This window comes from Lolium perenne, chromosome 4 (assembly GCF_019359855.2).
Source record: "Lolium perenne isolate Kyuss_39 chromosome 4, Kyuss_2.0, whole genome shotgun sequence".
In the NCBI taxonomy this organism is placed as follows: domain Eukaryota; kingdom Viridiplantae; phylum Streptophyta; class Magnoliopsida; order Poales; family Poaceae; genus Lolium; species Lolium perenne.
In genome coordinates this window covers 309,066,447-309,078,963 of record NC_067247.2, presented here as the reverse complement: position 1 = coordinate 309,078,963, position 12,517 = coordinate 309,066,447, and the positions used below count along the sequence as shown (strand labels likewise).

At 41.8% G+C, this 12,517-nt stretch overlaps 1 pseudogene; it reads left to right on the top strand.

The window, feature by feature from the left end:
- The first annotated feature begins 6,635 nt into the window (after positions 1 to 6,635).
- On the top strand, positions 6,636 to 8,772 carry LOC127296077 (uncharacterized; annotated as a pseudogene).
- The last annotated feature ends 3,745 nt before the right edge of the window (positions 8,773 to 12,517 follow it).

Here is a 12,517-nt window from a genome sequence, read left to right as displayed (position 1 = left end):
GATGCGTGCTCACGTATACACCCGGTCACCAGGCTTCTTTTGTTGCAACAAAACATGTCTTCGTTGTAATATGGTGGTCCTATTGCGACAATTATGCTTTGTTGCATAAACTTGCCACCTTGTTGCAAAAGAGACTAGCTAATGCAACACAAGCATAAAATCGTGGAAATATTTGAAAAGATATTGCAACATTTCCCCATGTTGCGCTAAGTATTCACATTGTTGCAAAAACATAGATTGTATTGCAACAAAATTCTAATTTGTCGCAATACTGGTACTTTGCCTCAAACCCATTTTGTTGCAATAATTATTTGCATATTGCAACAAGTTCCGTATCCATGGTAATATATAAGATATTGCAACAATCATGGATTTTTCTTTCTTTCTTTATTGAAAATATGCAATAGGTATCATTATCGCCGATTAATTCATTTTTGTTTTTATTGTAAGGGGAAAATTTAATTGCAAAAATTATGTTTTGAAGCTCGCACCTCGCATGTGCAGGCTAGAGCCTCAAGACTCAAGAGTACAGAAAAAACTAGTTTGTGTACTACACGCTTTTTGCAACTCTCATGATTTTTGCATTGTGGCAAAACTTAATTGACAAAGGCAAGATTCGAACCCTGAACCTTGCACGTGCAGGCTAGAGTCTTTGACCAACAAACCAAGGCTTGCTTGTTGTAAGGAGTACAGAAAAAACTAGTTAAGGCTTGCGTCAAGCTGAATTTTTCTTTACTCCTTACAACATGGTACCAACACAATGGTTCACTAGTTTCTGCATTAACTTGCTAAGCTTTAGATCCTACTGAAAGCAGAATGGTACCAACACAATGATTCACTAGTTATCATGGCAAGCATGGCTGGCATTCATACATATAGTCGCACATAAGTTTACTAGTACATCGGACTAGTACATAATAAAGTACTTGTATATGCATACTGCAAGCAACATAATCCAGATAGTTGCATTGCACTCGTAATTTTCATAAATCAACTAAATAAATTAAATCTCCAATGTCTGCATCCAGATTCTTTGTACCATGTTTCAACAAACAGGTTGACACTTCTTTGTGCTAGCCAATTCTTCGCATGCACCTCAGATGGTTTACCCTGTTCAGTTTGTTTGATAACTACTTTTCAGCTGGCTTCAGTGCTTCGCTTCTACCTGCATCAAAGAGAATAGCTCATGTTTTAAATCAGAAAAAAAAAATCTCTACAGCAAGAATTATTATTTTTTCCAAAAAGAACAAGTCTCATGTTTATCAGTAACTAGCACAAAAAAAATTGAAAAAAAACATAAAATCAAGAATAAATTATGCATGTATGTTTTGGTCAAATAGATTATTCTTGAAGTGAAAACCACAGGAACATTGTTTCTGTCATAAACGCAACTCAATACAATGTCCAATAAGAACGCATTTGGGCCTTTGGTTGCCTATCCGGTGTCATGCAAAAGTAACCAGCTAGCCATATGGCTCCTAGGAACAAGAAAGGGGAACGAACGAACTGTATTTCTACTGCTTAGCTCGCACCTGGACTAATTTTGTTGAAGTCTATTTAATTTAGCATGAGCGTACCCTCTGTTTTCGTTCAAGAATCGCCACTGCATGTGTGTGCCCCTATTGGGAGTATTGGGATTGAGATGTATATGCAATACCTGATTCAGTTCGTCCCTAATTTTGCCCTGGAGTTGTTCACCTGAAATCTGACAAATCAAAATCGATGAGTAGGATGCAGGGAAAAACGAAATCCGTCCCAGAATTGATCAAATTGCACGCGGGGCCTGACGTTGCCGTTCGGAGTGAGGAGGACGCGCCGCGGTTGGGGATGACTAGCGGCGGCGCTGCATGACGAGAGGAGGGCGGTCACGGCGGCCTGAAAGACGAAGGACGGGAAAAGCTGTCTTACGTTGGCTTTTTTTTCCCCGTAAATGTCTAATTTGACTCACTGTTTCAGCCCAAAATTTAGAGTCCCAGGCTGTTAGCCCAAAAATACCAGAAAATAACAGTGTCCTGTAGCAAATTTTTCCAATTAATAAAGAGTTTTTTCCAGAATGGTGATATATATTGATTAGTTATCGATGAGATCCGGCACGCCGAGAATATAATCGCTCCAGAAAGGTCACACACTTGAGGAACCGTGCTGCTCTCCGGTGAGGTGAGTTGCTGGGACAATTTGTAGAGGTGACAGAAAACATAGATCAGTTGGGTAGATAGGGTAACCCATTTTGTAATTTTTCTACTGCAAAGTGATTGCCGAAATTTACCATGTTGTAGTGCCATTCAGGTTTTGTTTCAGAGTTTCACATAAGTTTACCAAACGACTTGATCAACTTGTAAGACGAAAACAATTATGAAGTTTCAAACTTGCATATTGCATATGATATGCCCAAGGACAGATAGTAAGCATACTTTATATACAGTTATACAGCATCAAAAGTGATTTCAAGGGTACCACCAACCACTTGGTTGCACTTACTTAAACCAAGTTCCAAGTGCATCAAACTTAACAAACTAAGACACCACTGCTAGCACTTGCTTGCACTTACTTAAACAAGGTCCAAGTGCATCAAACTTAACAAACTAAGACACCACTGCTAGCACTTGCTTGCAGTAACTATCGATTATATAGTGCTCTAAATTAAATCACGGCATCGTCACACGCGATTGGATCTGAGGTCTCTTCCCATGTTCCTCCTCACAGAATCATCACGGCGTCAACACAGCAAACAACACGGACGGTAATTCACTTCCTATCTCCTCCCATCCAGAACAACAACTAGATCGCCGACGGCCGCCGTGCACCTATTCTTCCCCTGCATCCCCGCCTCCGTTTTCCCCTGCATCACGAGCGAAGTTCCCACCTCCCGCGGGTAGCGCATGCTCGTACGCATCAAATCGGGGTCCATCGCCAAATGGGTGACCCGGAGTTGGAGATGCGGCCGCGTTCATCACCAAGCCGCAACCCACGACCCTCCATAGGTAACACGAGACAAGATGATTCCTTTAGACTACTGCTAGATTGGTATTCCCTGCTCCACATCCTGATTCACGTTTGTTGGTGGGCCAATACAGTACATCCTGATTTGCATTAGTTCTATTGCAACCCATCCCAACAAATCTGATAGAGTTAGCCGCACGAACCTCTGCAATTTTTAGATGGATATCATCTTCATTTTTGTGCTTAATAATAATAGATTGGTAGGCAGTTTGCTGCACCCTTGAGTGGAAGCAAACCAGGTCCTCATAAGGTGATGCAATAACTTTCTATGTTTTCCATGTCACTGCCTGTGTTGGGGGGCTGCACCTCGCAGCCCCATCTTCTTCTTCCTCTGAACTCTCTCTTGTCTCTCTTGTATTTCTCACACAAGAACTCACAGCACACACGCACACTAGCCAAGGAAGAAGAACACAAAGACTTTGCCTGGACACTTCCTTGGTTTCCACCGTGACTACATTTCTCTCTTTCTCATTGAAATAACATGCTGATTACATTGGTTTATATAGACTCACATGCACAGCCGTGAGCCACAACTGAGACCCACTAACTCCACTAGGCACTCACACACGTCACACTGGCCACTAACACATGACCATCTACCAGAACTAGTACTCACGCACAGCTAACCCACTTCTCCTAGAATCGCTCTAGGATCTAACAGAGCCGGTCACACATGCAGCTAGATAAAATATATGCACCACCGTAGCTTCACGCTACCAATGGCATCTCACCAGACTTGCCGCATCGCACGGCGCCTAGCATCTCGCCAAGAATGCATGTACGGGAAGCTAGCTGACCGTGTATGTATCGCACATACATCTTGCCGACGGACCGTAAACTCACCTAGCTATATGCAGAGGAAATCAGACTAAACACAAATACCTGAATCAAGATTAAAGCTAACAATCACCCTCTAATCTTGATTCCCAATTCTTTGCATTGCAATGAACGTTGTCTTCGCAGCACTGGTCACCATCACCTTGCCGTGAACGACGCTTTCGCAGCACCTATCAGCATCCTGCCGTGGATGATGCCCTCACAACGCCGGTCACCAGACTCACCACACCGACTTGTTACAGCTTCACACCGCATCAATTTATTGGCTTCTCACCAACTCTTCATGATGACGATAGAATCACGCCACCGCCGCCGCCATCGCGCCGACTCTCCTCGAGATGACAGCATCACACTGCCATCGTCATGCAACAGCATCGCACCGTCGCCGCCTCGTGACGGCATCGCACCGTCGTCTCCTCGTGGCAGCATCGCACCGCCGTCTTCTTCTAGCAGCATCACACTGCCGCCGGTGGCACCCAACGGCATCGCACCGTCGCCTTGCCGTGGCAGTATCACACCACCATCTCCTCCTAGCGGCATCGCGCCGCGACCAGCTGCTAGCGGCATCGCACCGCCAACAGCCTCCTTCTTGCGCCCTCGGCCTCCACCTCGCATGGAGTCGGCCGTCGACGTAGGCCTCCAAGATCTTCTCGCTCTGATACCAAATGTTGGGGGGCTGCACCTCGCAGCCCCATCTTCTTCTTCCTCTGAACTCTCTCTTGTCTCTCTTGTATTTCTCACACAAGAACTCACAGCACACACGCACACTAGCCAAGGAAGAAGAACACAAAGACTTTGCCTGGACACTTCCTTGGTTTCCACCGTGACTACATTTCTCTCTTTCTCATTGAAATAACATGCTGATTACATTGGTTTATATAGACTCACATGCACAGCCGTGAGCCACAACTGAGACCCACTAACTCCACTAGGCACTCACACACGTCACACTGGCCACTAACACATGACCATCTACCAGAACTAGTACTCACGCACAGCTAACCCACTTCTCCTAGAATCGCTCTAGGATCTAACAGAGCCGGTCACACATGCAGCTAGATAAAATATATGCACCACCGTAGCTTCACGCTACCAATGGCATCTCACCAGACTTGCCGCATCGCACGGCGCCTAGCATCTCGCCAAGAATGCATGTACGGGAAGCTAGCTGACCGTGTATGTATCGCACATACATCTTGCCGACGGACCGTAAACTCACCTAGCTATATGCAGAGGAAATCAGACTAAACACAAATACCTGAATCAAGATTAAAGCTAACAGCCTGAATGTTCCAAATGCTTTTCTTCACCAGATTCGTCAGTTATAGGATTTTTTTTCTATGTATAAACCCTCATTTTCTGATTAGTAGTAGTACTAGTTTTAGTTTTAGTGGATGTATGACCATCGCATAATCAATCATTAGGCAATAAAAGTACTGCAATATTTACTCCCCAACAGAACCGCAGGAGGTATTGACTGCATCTCTGCATATGTGATACTGTCTAAAGGCTACGAATTGCCAGTGCCTACATCAGCCAAAGTGCCAAACTCCTGCCATTTTTCGAAAATCTTGTATATGTCCAGCATGTTTAGAAGTTATTTTGACCTGAACGTTTCATTTGCTTGAGACACATCCCACGCAAGAGCCATTCAGATTCAGATCCTGAATTTCCAAGGCTTAAAGCTCTCTCTGGCAAGTCTAGGAAACAATAACATTTTTAAGTTTAACGATCCCATTGCAACTGTACCTGATTCAGTTCTCCGATTACCTTCTCTATGGACAGCTGTCGCTTTTCAGATTACAATGTCATCCACAATCACTTTCAGCAATTATTACCACTGAATGCAATTCACAATTCAGTCAATTTGTTATACATTTCATTTCAAAGCCAGTTGGTAGTGCATTGAAGGAATTTGTTTGTATAACTTGTAATCATGTGGGCGCACAATACTGAATTCCATACCGTTAATAAAGTTTGATGCTGCCTGAAGGGTTCAAGGCTTGAAGTTGCCTCCTGCTTTTTGGCTGAACTTATCCAGTCAGTTTACAAACATGTTTAGGCTTATGCCTACTGGAATAATTTATGTGCTAAGTGTCTGCCTACTGGAATAATTTATGCGAACCCAATAAAAGTACTGTCTGCCTACTGGAATAATTTATGTGCTAAGTGTTCCAGTAAGTCTGCACAGGCAAGAAAAAGTATTTCTAATAAAAAATATTGATACTTACTCCTGAGCATGTTTGATTGACTATATATGACAGATATACAAATACCAATTGCCTTTTAAGGTCTTTACAAATGCTCCACATTGTTATTGATAGTTATTCCACATTACAAATATCATACTATTTTTCCTATGCGGTGCATAATTAAATAATGAGGACTGAACTGAACTTGCTGTTTAAAAGTCTGAAACATATAGCGATGAACTTAACTGAACTGAGCTGATATGTATTGTTCAAAGTTCTGGCACTCTGTATCTTCTTATTCTTTCATAAATGTCATCAGCCTCTGATATCTGTTTAGCAAACACTGAATCTCAGTAGCGGAATCTAAGAACACCTAACTGTATGCACCTAGAACTCATGCAACAAAAAAATATGCATACTCTATTGAAGTCTTGATTTTCAACAGGTTTTTTGCTGTAACATTTATGCATGTTTAGCTTCTTCTACTTCTGTTTAAAAGATTGTTTTCAAGATATTGAAGTGCTAAAGTATGCCTGCTTTACGTTTTGTGTTTTTTTCTTCTGAATATGACTCAATTTCTGATCGTACCTACTCAAGGGCACAAGGATGAGTTCAACGGTGGATGCTGCTGGTACACACCATATTTACTTCTTGATCACCTATCTGAATGGTGCAAATCAATATGGTTTGTTAATGCTATGTCCATTTATTGTTTTTGTGTGCAGTAAGGAAAGGCTCTAAATTGTTTATCTCACTTAAGTTGTCCCTAGCATTTGCTATAATGCATAAAATCCTTGTATGGGTTAAATTGCTAAATCTTCAATATTGCTAAATCTTGTACAGGTGCTCAAGGACAATCTGACACTCCAGTGTCAGCTAATGACATGTGTCCCTGGATGAATGGCCATCCCATGCTCGCCGCTACCGTGCGCAACTACATGATGGTACTTTCTCTCCTTCAAATCTGGGTCCTCCGATCTGACACAATCTAATAACCAAGTCATGCAATACTTTTTTCTATGATTTGGGTTGTAGAAGCAGATGGACAGAAGAAGAAAGGGCGAGGTGTTGTAAAAGGTGTTAAAGGAGCTCAGAAGCATTTTGCTAGTGGATCTGCGAAGCTAAATATTACATTCTCTGAAACGTTGTGTGGTACAATAGGAATGAACTATCGCTCATTCAAGGATGACGTGGTAGTGATAATGAAAAGGAAGGTACCACTCATTGGGGTGAGGAGGTGGTCCGACATTCACCCAAGTGTCAATCGACTCATTGTCGTAGATGTGATAGTGCGTATAACCTTTTTCACGTGTGTTATCTAATTTTATCATCGCCAATGTACCACTTATTTATATTCATTTGTTCTATGTTTTTCAGGACAGATGGGACCTAGAAGATACACCGGAAACTGAAGAGAAAATTTTCAGAATTGCGCAAGAGCGATATAGAGGCTGGCGATCAACTCTAAGCTCCACTTACAAGGCATTCAAAACAGATGATGCTAGATTGGCTAATGTTCCGGAAGATTTACAACCAGAAGAGCGTGAATGGATGATCAACTACTTCGGCAATGATGAAAAATTTCAGGTTATCTCTAATCTCATTGTTTGTGTGTACTGTGTGTTTACATGAAGTGTGTTGTTTGGCTATTTATATTTGGTTTCAATGAATGGATAGGCACGTAGCCAAATGAACTCAAATAGGATCTTTGTACTATTTTGTGGTTGTTTTAATTCTACTACTATAGGTTGTTTGCACTTCTATAGGTCACACCATCTATAAATCATTCACTCAAATAGGATCTTTGTACTATTTTCACATTGTAGTTCGTCATGCAACTGAAACATTGAATCATGAAGTAATCAAAATCTACTTTATAATTTTATCTCATCAACAATGCAAGCCTTCTGTGAGTTCAATACATTCTCTTTTGGTTCCCTTCCCCCATTCCAACTCCGGATCTATATGTGTGTGTCTAGGATTTGGGTGTTTCGATGATCTGGGGTTTTGGTTTGGGTGGTGGAAAGTTATGGAGGGCGGCCATCATGATGTTCATCGCAACTCGCAAGCGTGGGGTTTGGTTTGGGTGTGTCTAGGATTTGGGTGTTTCGATGATCTGGGGTTAGGTTTGGGTGGTGGAGAGTTATGGAGGACGGCCATCATGATGTTGTTCATTGCAACTAGCAAGCATGAGTTGATGGGAAAATCACGCTGCTGTGTGTTTAGTGATTGTAAATCCTCTCTAGTAAAGTGTTACAATTTGTTGAGTTGATGTGCTTTAATAGGCAAAGTGTGATAATTGCCGCTGGTCGGGTATTCCAGTTCATTTTCTTTTCATGTTGGCGCTTACAGTATTGTGTTAGCTACATGGATTTCTGTGATTTTTGGCAACCTGCGTATGTTGCATGGTTAACACCTGGGCATTCCATCATAGACATTGCCTAATATAATATAATTTCATTAGGTATTAGCTTGTTGACATAACTTTCTTGCTTTACTTAATATAGGCTTGTAGTAAAAAAATTCTTCATTTTTTTGATTGCAGGACCCAAAGACTTAGCTGGACAGGGTTGAAATACATGAAAAACGCACATAGTTTAGAGAGTTCAACTACCATGGTAGCAATGGACTCAACTCTGCTGGATTGCTACATTTTACTTTAGTTGCATTTGATGAATATTTGATATGAGAATTATTATTTGTATGAACCTACATATTATACGTGTGGATTTGAATTTTGTAATTCAATGGCTGTATTTTTTTTATGGTTGCGATAAGCTATTGCCACAACTCACTTTTTGTTGCCTTAGTTTAGCACCACGAAAAATATAGTGTTGCGTCAAATCCTAGTCGCCATGACTACAAGCTTTGTTGCGCTAGAATGTAGCAACGAAGAGTTTTTTATTGTTGCAATAAATTGTTACCTCATTTTTTATGCATGTTGTGATAACTATTTGGCGCCACAGAATTAAACTTTGTTGAAATAGAGTATCGCCACAAGAACTTCAAATTGTGGCGGTAACTTCTTGCTACAAATATTTTGGACGCTGCAAAAAGTATGTAACGCCACAATAGTAAATTTTGTTGAAATAGAGTATCTCCACGAAAAATTTACATTGTTGCAGTAGCTTCTTGCTACAACCATTTTCCCCGTTGCGATAAGCATTTGGCGCCACGAAACTGGATTTTGTTGAAATAGAGTATCACCACGAAATGTTAAAATTGTCGCAAAACCTTCCCGCCACAATTTTTTTTACCGTTGCCATACCTATTTATCGCGACGAGTGGAATGATTGTCGCGATAAGTTAATACCACGAGCATAGCGATCCGTGGCAAATGGCTAATGCAACAAACCAGTAGATGTTGCCATAGGTTATCACCACGGCTCACTATTGCCACGAAAGAGAGTGCGCCACGAAACGTAGGCCGTTGGCATAGGTTATTGCCACAAATGTCTATCGCCACAAACTGGCAAACGCCATGGCACGGTTGCATGTTGCGACAAGCTATCTCCACAAACCGAATTGTGGAGATAAGTGAGTGTTGCCACAGGAAAACATGTGGCAACTTCCCACATGGTTGTTGCAATAGATCACTTTTTTGCCACAATCGCGTTTTCGTTGCAATAGCCTATTACCATACATGTAATTGCAACGCTTGCCAACGAACGTCATTTCGTGGCAATAGGTGCATATTGCCACAAAACGGCATCTATCGCGACAATTTTTTTTGTTGCAATAGACCCGATTCCTTGTAGTGTTTATAGCCATTAAGATGGGCTCAGTAATTTTAATGATGCTCTCGCAAGAAATAATAGTTGAAGCAAAAGAGAGCATCAAAAGCAAATAAGAAACACTTTTAAGTCTAACCCACTTCCTATGAAAAGGAATCTTGTAAGTAAACAAGTCATGTAAGCATAATGCAATAAGCATAGGAAAACTAGACAAGCGCAACTTCAAGATTTTCAGCAAAAAGAGAGGTGTTTTAGTAACATGAAAATCCGTACAACCATATTGTCCTCTCTCATAAAGATTTTCAGTAGCATCATGAACAAATTCAACAATATAACTATCACATGAAACATTCTTATCATGAGCTACATGCATAAAAGTATCATTACTCTCCACATAAGCATAATCAATTTTATTAGTAATAGTGGGAGTAAAACTATCACAACCATCATTGTAATCAACATAAATTGCAGGCATGATATAATCATAATAAACTTTATCCTCCATAGTAGGTGGCACCAAAATACCACTATCATTATAATCATCATAAATGGGAGGCAAAGTATCATCAAAGAAAATTTTCTCCTCAAAACTTGGGGGACTAAAAATATCACAACCAACTTCCCCAAGCTTAAATTCTTCCATAGCATTAGCAATAATAGTGTTCAAAGAGTTCATGCTAATAACATTGCTACAACCATTTTGCAAACAAAGTTCCATGGGTTTTTTAATTCTCTCTTCAAACACATCATGTCCTAATTCAATATAAAGTTCATAAAGATCTCTAATTTTTTTTGTTGTTTTCCATTAAGCCTAACTAATGAAAATAAAAACAAGAAACAAAAAGATATAATTGCAGGATCTAAAGGAAATAACTTCGAGCACTCACACACCGGCAACAGTGCTAGGAAATAGCTTAGTAGTCGGAGGATGTGAATACCTTTTACCTTACCTCCCCGGCAACGGCGCCAGAAAATAGCTTGATGTCTACGCACGCTTCTATTCCTGTAGACAGTGTTGGGCCTCCAAGAGCAGAGGTTTGTAGAACAGCAGCAAGTTTCCCTTAAGTGAATCACCCAAGGTTTATCGAACTCAGGGAGGTAGAGGTCAAAGATATCCCTCTCAAGCAACCCTGCAATTAAGATACAAGAAGTATCTTGTGTCCCCAACACACCTAATACACTTGTGAGATGTATAGGTGCACTAGTTCGGCGAAGAGATAGTGAAATACAAGTAATATGGATGATTGTAAGTAGTAATTGCAATCTGAAATAAAGATGGCAGCAAGCGAACATGTAGCAGAACTTGTTGGAAACGGTGTTTCAATACTTAGAAACAAGGCCTAGGGATCATACTTTCACTAGTGGACACTCTCAACAATGATCACATAAATAAATAACTTCTCTTCACTTGTGCTACTCTTAAACACCCTCTTGTTGGATAACAAACACCATTCATTGTGTAGGGCTACAGAAGCACACCTCAAGCCGGAGTAAACAAGCTCCACAACGTCCGGAGTTCATATTCAAGTAACCTCTAGAGTGCGTAATAGACCTTTGCAATTTAGACCGAGTACTAGCATAGCATACACACTATCACCAATAGCTATGAAAGAGGGAATAGATCACATCAATACTATCATAGTGATAGTTAACTTCATAGTCTACAAGAGATTACAATCATAACCTACGCCAAGTACTACATGATGCACACACTGTCAACTTTACATCATGGAGGAGGAATAGACTACTTTAATAACATCACTAGAGTAGCACATAGATTAATAGTGATACAAAGCTCATGATCACATAAAGATCACACCATGGGAGAGAGAGATGAACCACATAGCTACCGGTAGAGCCCTCAGCCTCGGGGGAGAACTACTCCCTCCTCATCATGGGAGACAGCAACGGCGATGAAGATGGCTGTGGTGTCAATGGAGATGACTTCCGGGGGCAATTCCCCGTCCCGGCGGCGTGCCGGAACAGAGATTATGTCCCCTGAAACTTGTCTTCGCGATGGCGGCGGTGATACGTCTCCAACGTATCCATAATTTCTGATGTTCCATGCTTGTTTTATGACATTACCTACATGTTTTGCTCGCACTTTATAATGATTTCATGCATTTTCCAGAACTAACCTATTAACAAGATGCCGAAGTGTCAGTTCCTGTTTTCTGCTATTTTTGGTTCCAGAAAGGCTGTTCGGGCAATATTCTCGGAATTCGAAGAAACGAAGACAAAACATCATAATTCACTGAGACGGACCAGGACACCGAAGGGGAGTCAGAGAGGAGGCCTGGGCCCCCCCACACCATAGGGCCGCGCGGGCTCAGGCCTGGCCGCACCGGCCTATGGGGAGGGCGCCCTGGTGCCCCTCCTGCGCCGCCTCTTCGCCTATAAGACCCCTTTCGACCTAAAAACGCGATACGAATTGACGAAACTCCAGAAAGACTCCAGGGGCGCCGCCGCCATCGCGAAACTTCAATTCGGGGGACAAAAGTCTCTGTTCCGGCACCCTGCCGAGACGGGGAAGTGCCCCCGGAAGCCATCTCCATCAACGCCACCGCCTCCATCATGCTCCGTGAGTAGTTCCCCCATGGACTACGGGTTCTAGCAGTAGCTAGTTGGTACTCTCTCTCCCATGTACTTCAATACAATGATCTCATGAGCTGCCTTACATGATTGAGATCCATCTGATGTAATCGGTGTTGTGTTTGTTGGGATCCGATGGATGATACATTATGATTAGTCTAT